Source organism: Vipera berus (assembly GCF_964194415.1).
Source record: "Vipera berus genome assembly, chromosome: 2".
NCBI classification, from domain to species: Eukaryota; Metazoa; Chordata; class Lepidosauria; order Squamata; family Viperidae; genus Vipera; species Vipera berus.
The window spans coordinates 20,668,808-20,681,662 of NC_138203.1; the positions used below are offsets into that span (position 1 = coordinate 20,668,808).

General features: G+C 42.6%; 1 protein-coding gene across 3 annotated transcripts in view; it reads right to left on the bottom strand.

Moving 5' to 3' along the window:
* The window catches only part of DAB2 (DAB adaptor protein 2), a 44,415-nt gene extending 31,824 nt beyond the window's left edge, over positions 1-12,591 (bottom strand). For all 3 annotated transcript variants that reach the window (XM_081318711.1, XM_081318710.1, XM_081318709.1), the window contains exon 1: positions 12,492-12,591. The gene's annotated coding sequence lies outside the window, so the exon portion shown is untranslated. The remainder of the gene's footprint in view (positions 1-12,491) is intronic.
* Between the last annotated feature and the right edge of the window lie 264 nt (positions 12,592-12,855).

The window sequence follows — 12,855 nt, forward strand, 5'->3', positions numbered from 1 at the left end:
CTGCTTATTAGGGCTTTCACCCACACCCCAAGCGGCATTATTACAAAGTCAGCTTAATTGCCCCCAACAATCTGGGTCCTCATTTTACCTACCTCGGAAGGATGGAAGGCTGAGTCAACCTTGAGCCTGGTGGGATGCGAACCTGCACTAATTGCTGGCAGCTGGTGTTACTTAAGGAGGCATTAGCCCACTGCTCCACCAAGGCTCTACATGGGGACTGTAGCCAAGAAATTAAAAGATGCTTGCTCCTCGGGAGGAAAGCCATGACAAATCTCGAGAGCACACTAAAAAGCAGAGACATCACCCTGTTAGCAAAAGTGCGTATAGTCAAGGCTATGGTCTTCCCAGTTGCAATGTATGGCAGTGAAAGTTGGACCATAAGAAAGGCTGAGCACCAAAGAATTGAGGCCTTTGAACTGTGGTGCTGGAGAAGACTCCTGCGAGTCCCTTGGACTGCAAGGTGATCAAACCGGTCAGTCCTAGAGGAGATCAACCCTGACTGCTCTTTAGAAGGCCACATCCTGAAGCTAAGACTCAAATACTTTGGCCACCTAATGAGAAGGAAGGACTCACTGGAGAAGAGCCTAATGCTGGGAAAGATTGAGGGCAATAGAAGAAGGGGACAACAGAGAATGAGGTGGCTGGCTGGAGTCACTGAAGCAGTAGGCGTGAGCTTTAATGGACTCCAGAAGATGGTAGAGGACAGGAAGGCCTGGAGGAATGTTGTCCATAGGGTCGCGATGGGTTGGACACGACTTCGCAGCTAACAACAACAACAACTCCATTTCACAGGCAAATACATAGGAAGTCTTAGAATGCTTATCCTATTCTTGCATCTTGCTAAGAATTTACATAGCTTGTAGAATTTAAGAAACTATGTAGCTTTTTGTGTTTTGCATGGTTTTCAAACATAGTGAACATGCTGTTTGGGGGGCGGGGAGATTGTTTCGATCATTTCCCATTTTCTTCCCCAGTAAAGAAAGGGAATTAAAATGGGTAACCTTTGGCCCAGAACCACTTGTTTTGGACACCCAGAGTCCCTTTGATTATAGCAATGGCCTTGCAATAGCAAACTGTAAAGAATTTGTGGTTGTTTTAGTGTTTTAAGCCTTAATGTTAAGATCTGGTTATTAAAATAGTCTTCTAAAGTTAGTGAGCTAAAGTTAAGATGCTGAACTGGGAGATTCAGAGTATAGTCCACTCTGAGACATGGACTCTCATGGTGTGACTTCTGGCCACACTTTCAGCCTAGCCTACAGAGGTATGGTTTTGGGAAAATCCTGGATGAGGGAATCACCTCGAGAATAAGGATACTATATCTATATAAAGGTAAAGGTAAAGGTTCCCCCGCACATGCGTGCTAGTCGTTTCCAACTCTAGGGGCCGGTGCTCATCTTTGTTTCAAAGCCGAAGAGCCAGTGCTTGTCCGAGGACGTCTCCGTGGTCATGTGGCCGGCATGAATAGACGCCAAAGGCGCACGGAGCGCTGTTACCTTCCCACCGTAGTGGTCCCTATTTTTCTACTTGCATTTTTACGTGCTTTCGAACTGCTAGGTTGGCAGAAGCTGGGACGAGTAACAGGCACTCTGTTATGCAGCACTCGGGATTCGACCCGCCAAACTGCCGACCATCTGATCGACAAGCTCAGCGTCCTAACCCACTGAGCCACCACACACATACACACAGATATACATATAGAACCATGACTTAGAATCACGACTGAACCCAGAATTTTAGACCTGAGTCATTGCAGTCATTGAGTAGAGTATCTGTATGACTGCTTTGCTCAACAACCACAATCTGAGCTTGCTATCACGGTCACTAAGCAAATGCATACATTTCAGAAAACAGACTCAGAGCCTTTCAGAAGCCTTCAGTATTTTTTCTTTTGGAATCTACATCTTTCGCTAGCATCCTTCTCTCTGGGGGAGAAAATGGCTAGTGAAACCAGAATTCTGAAAGACTGCTCGGAAATGTGGTCATATGACTAAACAGGAGGGCAGCACAACAGTTTACAATGCCTAGAAATGCTTTACTGGCCATAAAAAGCATCTATTCCATGACTGTGACAACAAACAGTCCTTAAACAACCAGCTGTAAGTTGGTACTACTTTTATATCGTAATAAAGATTAAAATTGAAAAGCAAGAACTGAAAAAAAATTACCAATATTTAACACAGTAATTTGCATGCAGCTGTGTCAAGAGCTACAAATACATTCTAAGAAAATTGTGTCCTTTGTCCAATCAAAAGCTATTTATGGTTCCTATATCTAATTCCCATTTCTTTGGGAAATCAGGTAGTGCAAGCTAACTGATGCATTACCAAAGTATAGTCATAATCATAAGCATAATAGTAAAGTTCGAAGGTACCTTGGAGGTCATCTAGTCCAGGGCTTTTCAACCTTTTCACCCATTGTACCACTTTTAGGATATGGCAACATCCGAGTTCCACCAGTCGCCTAGCAAGGTGTCAAAAACTTGATAAACCCCGCCCCCCCAAAAAAGGAAAAAGGAAAAAAGTGATGAAGTACAGGTAGTCCTCGACTTTCAACAGTTCGCTTAGTGACTGTTCGAAGTTACAATGGCACTGAAAAAAGTGCCCCCCCAAGCCACAGCCGAGCAAGATACCTGCCTGCCCACCTGGCAGCGCTCTTCCTCCTGTCTGAGGTTTTCATTGTTGTGAGCATTTCTGTTGAGGATTGGCAGCAGGAGTGTGTGTGTTTGATTTTTATTTCCCTCCCCCCCTCTGCTGGGTGGTTGCAGCAGGTTTTGGTCACATCACATGACCCTGGGACACTGTGACCATCATAAATATGAATCAGTTGCCAAGCATCTGAATGTAAATGACAAGACCCTGGAGATGCTGCAACATTCCAGCTGATCGGTGCTTCTTCTGGGCTCAGAAGCACCAGGATCAGTGCCGAGCTCCAGCTGGAGCCTGACACTGATCCTAACACTTCTGCTGAGCCCTGACAGCCCCAAAGAAGCGCTGATCCTGGCACTTCCGCTGAGCCCTGACAGCCCTGCAGCTCCAGCCGTCTCTCGCTCAGGCTTGTGCAGTGCTGCCATCGGTTCAGCTCATTCCCCTCCCCCGCTACCACTTTTCTAGGATGGTTGCGTACCACCTGCCAGGTGCCAATGTACCGCAGGTGGTACCCGTACCACTGGTTGAAAAGTCCTGATCTAGTCCAACGCCCTGCTCAGGCAGGAAACCCTATACCATTTCAGACAAATGGCTGTCCAGATCTTCTTAAAAGCTTCCAGTGTTGGAGCATTCACAGCTTCTGGAGGCAGGTTGTTCCCCTGATTAATTGTTCTAACTGTCAGAAAATTTCTCCTTCTAGGTTACTTCTCTCCTTGATTAATAGTAAAGGAATGCCATCTTCTATTCATAGACAAAGATGTAGGCAAATTTAGAAGTCAGCGCAAAAGAACACAATCTCACCTTAATTAGGAAAATCTATTGCTAACAACTGATGTTAGCAATAGATTTTGGTGCCTTCCGATTGGTCTTTATTTTTAAATCACTTAAAAATTCAAAGTTAAAAGGTATATCCAATACACTGTTAAAATCTGGCTGCGTTTTATAATTTGATCAGTGTACTTTTCAATAAACCAGGAAAACCCAGGCAGGTGAATTAATTCAGTAACCAAGACAAGTCATGTTGAATAAATTCAGCCAACTTATTTTCATCAGTGTAGGACACATATTAATCTTCTTCCTTGGAGAAAAGACAACTCCTTTACTTGTTTAGAAATAGCCAGGAAAGAACACATTTACTTAGCAACAAACACACAATTTTTCCTCCTTTGCTCAGCCACGCACATGAATATTATAACTGAATGCATTCTGCTGGAATAGAGTAAGTTAATACAGCACTTAAATTGAGAAATTATGCCAAGAATCTGCTAGATCAGTATATCTCTTATATTCATACCACCAAGAATGGTGATATCCTTGAGTCAAGGGTAAGTCAAGAAGAGGATAATTCATGAATTGTTACATACTTCAAAAGGGAAGTTGTGAAAAGAACTACAACATCCGGTTCAGAAACTAAGGCATTTTTTGCTTATCCAGCACATTTTACTACATAGCATTTCAGTCATCAGCAAATGTACTTCCTTTGAAGAATGGATTTGTATTCCTTTCCTATCAATGAATCATAAACAGAACTGAGTATATGAGCATTAATACTGTTCTTAAGGGATGGCATTCTCATTCAAATTTCTACATCAGCGTCCAATATTGATTTTACATTTCAATATTTGTAGTGTTCAAAACAGCATATGCACTAATTATGTCAATTACCATCACAGTAATATTTTCAATCACTATTCTTCACATCACACAAGGAGAATGAGGTGGAGAAGACTTATCTATAAAGGTTAACAAGCAGAATCAGGATTCAAACTAAGGCTGTTTGATCACCTAACTTCACTCTAGAGCAGGGGTCCCCAACCCGAGCCGTGGACTGGTACCAGTCCTTGGCCTTTTAGGAACTGGCCTGTGTAAGTGGCAGGCAAATGACCAAAGCTTCATTTGTGCATGCACAAGATCTACAGTAGGTTGCACGTGAAACCATCTCCCTCCCCACACCATCCCCAGGTCCATGGAAGATTATTTTTCCTCACTGGCACCAGAAAGTTTGGTGGTGGCTTGAGAACTGGGCTACGTTGGGTGAGTGTGCAAAACCATTCCCTCTCCCTCTGCCACCGTGCCAGTCCACAGAGCCGGAAAAGTTGGGGACATCTCTGTTCTAGAGCACTATTCTCTGCTGCTTTTGCTTTTTTTTTTAAATTAAGACATTTTGGAAACTTCCCCAGGAAGAGATTTATTTCTAAGGCATATTGGGTAAATAAGATATATCGAACCATGCAATAACTTATCATCAGGACCATTTTCAGACTGGGTTCAGAGGGTGTGCAGACTGCATTGGGCATACTTCTGGATGACCTCTGGAAAGTTTGGGGCAGAGGTGCTGTGACAGTCTCAACAGCTTTTGATTCCATTGACCCTTCTTCTGGGCAGGCTTGAGAGGGTTGGCTTTTCCCCAAGGTACTGATAAAGGGTGAGGTTTATTAAATAATTTATATGCCACCAATCTCACTGTTGAACAATTCTGGGCAGCATATAAATTAAAGAAATAAATAAACCTCACCCTTCATCAGAACCTTCTGGATCCAAAAATCAAGTAATCTGATGGATTGGTAGTTGTGGATCAGTTATCTGGTTTTGTAGCTGGCAGGAGTTATATATAAGATGCTTAGCTATAGAAGTCTTTTAAATGTAAAAATTTGTACCTAGGCTTTAGTAGTTCACATTAGATGGAGGAACTGTAAAAGAATCTGTTCCTGTATAATTAATAAGTCTGCAATGAAACAGTCCAGATACAACTTTAAAACATCTGTCCATGGACATGCTAATAAGACTTGGATGTCACAGTTCAATCTGGCAGTTCAAGATCAGGACAGTGGGCTCTTCTGTACCCCATACCCCTATTTATGGCATATACATTATTCTTCCATTGTAAGTACATATTTGCCAGTTTATTAATTCTAGCTATCCAGAGGCTTAAGAATCTGCATAGGACTATAAGAATGTTAGAGTTTGCATAGGTAAAAATGAATTAAAGCACAAATCCCTTTGCTTCAGGAAAAAAAATTCTGTTGTGACACTCTGTTCCTAAAAGAAAATATTTACAGTTTATTTTTCAAGATTGTACAACTGGGGCCTCACTTCCTCCTCCTAGAATTTAAAGTTGGATTCCTTATTTGCTTTGTTTACTTATAGCATCCAAGACAGATCAATACAATTTTTCTGATTCTTTCTTGAATGATTACAAGAATAACCCCACTACTAAGTTCCTAAAATGTTTATATTCAAACTTAAATTTGTTGAAATGTTTTTGCCAAGTTTTTTTTCCAAAACCTTCCCAGCTGTTTCTGACAGAGAAGACAATCTAAGATACTTTCAAATTATATATTTGTCATCATGTCACATGCTGACTACCCCCTCTATATCAGGAACAAACCTGAAAAAGCTAGTTCATGGCATCCTGACACATGATTTGCAATGTTTTCCCTTTAGACATGCAAGCAAGGACCCCGTTATGTCAAACTAGTTGGGGTAAACAGCATAAGGAACATGGAGTAAGGTTTTAGGAATAATGTGCACTGTTGGGTTCTAGGTTAGGAGACAGCATGATGTTTAACAGCAAGGATTGCTTTTGTTAGTCTACAAGGGAGGCACGGGAATGCATTTGTCACAAGGCTGACTGCAATGATGCCAAAAAATTATTGGTTCCACCCATGAGTCAGTCTAATGATACAAGGTTTATCTTGGCCAATAGATGGATTCCAGAACTAAGGCAATTTGCTGTCAAGTGTACAGCAATTGATGGATTATGCTCATCATTAATTTACAATCCTCTGTTGATGGTTCCAGCAGTCACAGGTGAAAGTTAATTATACACTATGTTATGTTGAGGTTGATTTTTATCTCATTGCCTTTGTTTTATGTTACTGGAACCACGCAAGAGAATATTCTGTCTTCTTGCGTGTTTCTCATGGGTATTCAGTTAATCACAAGACCAGAACATTGGCCAAGATCCTAAATTCAAATTCATCCTTGGCCATGGATGCTCACTTGATGACTCTGCACAGCTCCCAGCCCAACCTATTGCAGAGTTGTTGTGGGAAGGATGAAGTAATAGGTACAATCCCCCAAGCTGCTGGAGGAAAAGCAGCATGCACACCAGATTGCTATACAATCTGTATTCTTCTCTATAAATGCAGAACATCTGAAGCATAAAAACTGATAAATCTTGGTATATTACATGTCCAAAGGATGACTGCTATTGTCCTAAGACAAGTGGTATATATTGTAATCTGAACCTTTTTGCTTAATTTCCGCTGGGTAGGAATTTCAGAATGTAAATGAAAATTCAATGACAATACAATGTACTTAGATGTTTTCACTAAGAACTGAATTTAAAAGTTAAGGCTTTGGTATCATCAGTGTATGGATGAGACCCAACTATACATCTCAACGCCAAGCTGCATGAGTGAAGCCAATTGTATACTAACCTAAACAACTGGATAGGGAACCAACTTCAGCTCAATTCTGATAAAACTGAGTAACTGTGGCTCATTGATTGAGCCCACTTTGGTTAGGTACATTTGCATCCTTTATCTTGGAGGAGGTGTTGGTTTTGATGAGTAGGTGTCAGCTGTGGCCAGGAGGGCCTTTGTATAGGTTTATCTTGTGTGCCAATTTCACCCTTTCCTCAACCAGGAAGTCACTCACCAGTTCCTGGAGATCTCAGAACTGGATCACTATACTGCAGTGAATTGTACAGAGGGCTGCACTTGAAGACCATCCAGAAGCTAGATCTGTTCCAAAATACAATGGTGGAAACTGCAATGGGCATATCTCATGCCTCGTACCACTGTTATTATGCAAGCTACATTGACTGCTAACTGGCTTCTGAATGCAATTCAAGGTCATCACCCATAAAGCTCTTTGTGGCATAGGGCCTAGTAATCTGCAGGACTTCCTATCTTCAATCATTTCTGCCTACCCAGTAACTTCAGGCAGAGGCACTGTGGGTCGCCTCAATTAAACATCACCATCTTGGGGAACAAAGAAAATATGCCTCCTGCGTGGCTGCTGCTCCTGCCTTCTGGTAACAGCACTGCCTCAGAAATGCATATAGCTTCCCCTCTCCTGGGGCTCTAGAAGGCTCTTAAGACCTGGGGATATTCTAGAAGGCCTGGGGGTTGCGTGCCTGATTATTATAGCCCAGGTTGACACATTTGCTTCAATGTTTTAACTGTTTTGATATTTTTGTATATTGCATGTTGCACAATGTCTTTTGGACTGGACAGCCATAATAAATGTAATAATCTCATCTGAATTTCAGGTTCTAATAAAACTCACATACAAGATAAATTAAGTTCACATATGCAACCCAATGATGTTAAAATGATTTTAAGCCAAAATCTTTTGATGCATACACCTTTGAGCCATAATATGGTTTTCATTTATTTAAGTTATTTAAAGAATTTATATGGCCTCCAGACTCAAATGCTGTGATTCCTGTAGGTGCACAATAAAACAAAAAGAAAAAAAAACCTGAACAATCCCTGTTAAAATCCACAAGAAAAAAAGCCATATTTTAAAATGTCTTTCTGAAGGCCAGTAGGGTCAGGGGTGAGATAATTCCAGAGGGCAGTCCCACCAGATCGCATTGTTTCAAGGTAGGGACTAGTTCTGAGTAGGGGAAAACAATCCTGAGTAGAACCAAGAATGGAAAATCTGGTTTTGGTAAATAGCAATAGCATTTGGACTCATATACTGCTTCACAGTGTTTTACAGCCCTCTCTAACTGGTTTACAGAGGCAGCATATTTTCCCCACAACCTGGATCCTTATTTTACTGACCTCAGAAGGATGGAAGGCTGAGTCAACCTTCAGCCAGTGAGGATCGAATTTCTGGCAGTGAGCTGAATTAGCCTGCAATACTGCACTCTAAGGGACAAGGTGGCTCAGTGGGTTAGGACGCTGAGCTTGTCGATTAGATGGTCGCAGACTTGCAGTGCCACGTAACAGAGTGAGCGCCTGTTACTCGTCCCAGTTCCTGCCAACGTAGCAGTTTGAAAGCACGTAAAAATGCAAGTAGAAAAATAGGGACCACTACGGTGGGAAGGTAACAGCGTTCCGTGTGCCTTTGGTGTCTAGTCATGCCGGCCACATGACAACGGAGATATCCTCGGACAAGCGCTGGCTCTTCGGCTTTGAAACAGAGATGAGCACCTGCCCCTAGAGTTGGAAATGACTAGCATGCATGTGCGGGGGAACCTTTACCTTTTTTTACTGCACTCTAACCACTGTGCCACCACGGCTCCTAAAGTTTAGCCAAAGACTCTTCTTCCTCAACCAAAGTCCTATAATATCTGAATACCATGCCAGAACTTTGACAGCCACACATGTTCAACCAAGGACAAAGATCTACAACTGAAATCATCAACGTACTGATAATACTGTACACCATGTTGTAGAATGACCATCACCAGTAGTTTCCTGTAGATATTTAAAATTAGTGGGGAGAAGGTACAGCCCTGATACAACTGCAAAGCCAAGTTCTTGGATGGGACAACTTCCCCCCAGAAGCAAGTGAAATTAGGGAAAAATCATTACAACATGGTGCCTCCCAACTCACCGAAAGTGATCCTGAAAAATGCCATTGTTCATGGTATTGAAAATCAATGAGGCCCAGGATAGATGCATTAAGGTCATTGACTTGGGTGACTAACACAATATATAAAACAGACCTAGGAATAAGCAGTCAGGCACCTCCAAATGATTTAGACTTCAGTCCCCATAAGTTCCAGGCAGCACAACCAAAACATCAGGTTGTAGAAATTGTAGCCAAACACAATTGGACTAGAAGGCAAATTGACTCATCTGCCTTTCTTCATTTTCCTTCCTATCAAATATCCTTTCAGCAAAGCCCTCGTGCCTTGCTTGGCAACATTAGTGAAAAACTAAAGGCTGAAAATTAGTCATATCCTCATCATCACAACTGCCTTCCAATTAATTTCCAGTAGAAGCAACTCTTCAGAAAAACATGTTGTAATGTTTACATTTCAGAGGTCCCTCAGAATTTATTACAGGAGTTTTCATCCAAAGAAATCCAAGGGGTTGAGGAAGATGCTCTCAGCATATGTTACAACAAAAATGAAGACATTCAAGCAAAGTTTCTGCATAACCGTGATTTGATGCCAACTGCCCTATTCAGTAGCCTCACAAGGAATTTAGCTCCACACAATAAATGGCTAATATAACCTGAGGTTGACACTAGCTATGTGTCCCATTGTTTTAAGAATCCCATGGATTTACATACATTCATTACATACATCCATACATTTCAAGCTATCCATAATCTGCCTTCCCCACACTTGGCAGCTTCTGGAAGTTGTGATCTCATATCTGGAGGGTATCATATTGAGAGACTAACTAGATTATGAAAACCTTGCTGAAACCAGCTTTCTGATGAACCCTCCTCCTGCTGGCTGTATCTCAGCTGTACAGAGCAGGCTAAGCTGGTTATCCTCTATATCTCTATTTGCTGTTACAGCCCCTTGCTGGGACTGAAAAAGATGACTCAGTGGTTTACATGACTGAAAGAATGCAATGAGTATTTAAGATTTTGCACAACCATTGTAAGGGGCTGGTTTACTAATGAGACTTCCTCATACTGCTAAGCTTGTAAGCCGCCCTGAGTCTTCAGAGAAGGGCGGGATATAAATGGAATTAAAATAAAAATAAATAAAAATAAATAAGTTGTACTCCTTGATCCTAATTGCTCCAAAATTCAGTAGCCCGGTGAAGCCATTTTTAACCAGAGTTAAACATTACATCTTCACTCACACAGTCTTTTGCTTACAAAGCACTTTCCAGGTCTTCCTGGACATTTAGTCCAAGAGAAAATTTTTGTATCAGAGGTCACAAAAGCATTGCTGAAAATTATTTTCCTCGACATGTAGTTGCCAACTCTAACACATCAAACAAGCTGAGTGAACAGCAACCATCTCAGCTAATCAAGGTTATACACAGATCATCATGAAACCTACTTACTTTAGATTTTATTTCATCAATAGAAGCCACAACACAGCTTGACTCCTATATCCTGCATTCTTTGTCACACCTGTGAGGTACAGTCAGCGGTCTCTCATTTTTGCTTCACAGTCAAGAAACCATTGTATGACAGTGCAATTACTTAGCTCCCTTTTCTAGCTTCAACTAAGCTTTTGCAGGATGTCTACATACAGCTGGAGACAATTTTCCTTACAAGAGTATCAGCAGCTTTCCCTACAGTACAAATTAGGGTGTATGCTATAGGCTTCCTAAATCCAAAACCAGTGAGGAAAGCATTTCCCCCCCCTAGTAATGAAGCTAACTTGGTATGAGCTCAGCTCTAGAAGGCAGACCAACAGAACCAGCAGATAAAATGGCAAATCCACTTTTGTAAGCAAGAATATGTCTGTTCACAATCCTGCAATCCCCAAATAATCTTTGCTTCCATCTTCATTGGTGAACAAGACATCTTACTAAAACCATAGACTATTATTTCACATAACACTGTCAGTGTTGGGTTTTTTTAGACAGACAGATGCTTCCAGATGCTGACACTAAATATGCATTTTATCCCATAAGAAAGGTTTAGCCTTCCCCTTGTAACAAACAGTGATTGGGGTGAGCAGGTTGAAGGAAACAGAAGGCTACAAGCCCGTCAGAGGCTTCTAAAAGTAACAATAATACCGTAACTTCAAAAGATGAGCCAAACATGCATAAGTTAATTTCACTAAGTTCGCTCACAAAATAAAGCACCATTCAGCCATTGCTCTTGGAAAAACCGTATCATTCCATCTCGGGCTGCTTGGGGAAGTTACTATTTGTTTTCACTTGGGCAAGGAAGGAGCTGCAGGAATAATGTTACACCTGGGAGGAAATTCTGCTCCAGGCAAAGCCATTATGTTTAGAACATTGTCCAGTGACTCAAAGTAGCAGGGCTTAATTTAACATTTTTAGCATATGAACAAGTGAGTTTACATTAGAGGAAATGCCTACAACTCTATTTTACCCCCCTCAAGTTCTGAGGAATTTGCAATTTCTCCTGAAATTTCATTGCAATCTTTATTCTACAACTCTTCCAAGTTTTCCTTTTCAGCAGCTGCAAACATTTTTTTTTAGGCTGTACCAATACTTATTTTTTGAAGTCAACACCCTCCCCCCCCCCCCGCCACGAAATTCTGGGCTCTTAGGGTGGTATTTTCCATGCTGAAAAGGTAATCTCTAAGCCAAGTTTCCTATACAAGACACCATATTTACATACAGCTCGCTCGGTCTCTTATGTGCTTCCATTCATTCTGTTAACTCCCTTTTTCCTACCGTCACCCTCCAAGATTTCTGGATTCCTCGAACAAGTCTTAGAGCACTCTTCCCTCCTCCCCCATTTTTGGGGCAACAAAATTTTAAAAAAGCTTTTTAGAAAACGTTAAGAGGGGAAAAAAAAATCTGTCTCCATAGAGGTTTAATAGCCCACATAATCCATGCGCGTCTGCTCGGCGCTCAGCAAGCCAGCCAGCTCCGATGGAGATCAGGAAAAAATAAATAAATCTCTTATTTCGCAAGCAGCTCAAGCAAAGCAGCCGCTTTCGGCAAGGCGACCGGCCGGGAGGAATAGATTCAGCGAGATTCTTTTTTTTTTGGGGGGGGGGGAGCCGAGGGAGAAAAGAGAGCCGCGGAAGACGCTTCCCTCCCAAGCCGCGACCGCCTCGGCTTCGTCTCTTTAGCGGTCGCCTTCCTTCCTTCCTTCCTTCCTTCTTAACCCAATTTGGCGTTTCCAAGCGCGCAGCCTACCGCGATCCCTTTGCAGCTTCGCCCTCCGAGGCTCCCACAGACGCGCTTTGCTTGGTTGCCAACTTACCGGCTTACCCCCGACCCGCTTGGCGCATGAGGCTTCCCACTGGAGCCGGCGAAAGCGCAGCTCCGGCAACTCCGCTTAAATAGACGCAGCCGCACTCCAGCCTTCTGTTTAGTTAGCCACTCACAGCGAGAGAGATGGTTTTAATCAGATGCTGGCAGCTGAGGGCTACCCAGGAATGCGCCGCGATGTTTGCGCTGCCTGCCTCGGCTTCGGGCGACTCCCCCTTACCGGGTCTTGTGCTGCCAAACTTAACTCCTTCCGCGCCGAGGAGGAGGAGGAGGAGGAGGGAGGAAGAGCAGAGGCGGCAGCAGAGCTTCCTCTACGCCGAGGAGTCGCGTTCGCACGGACGCGCGATGCCCCCGCT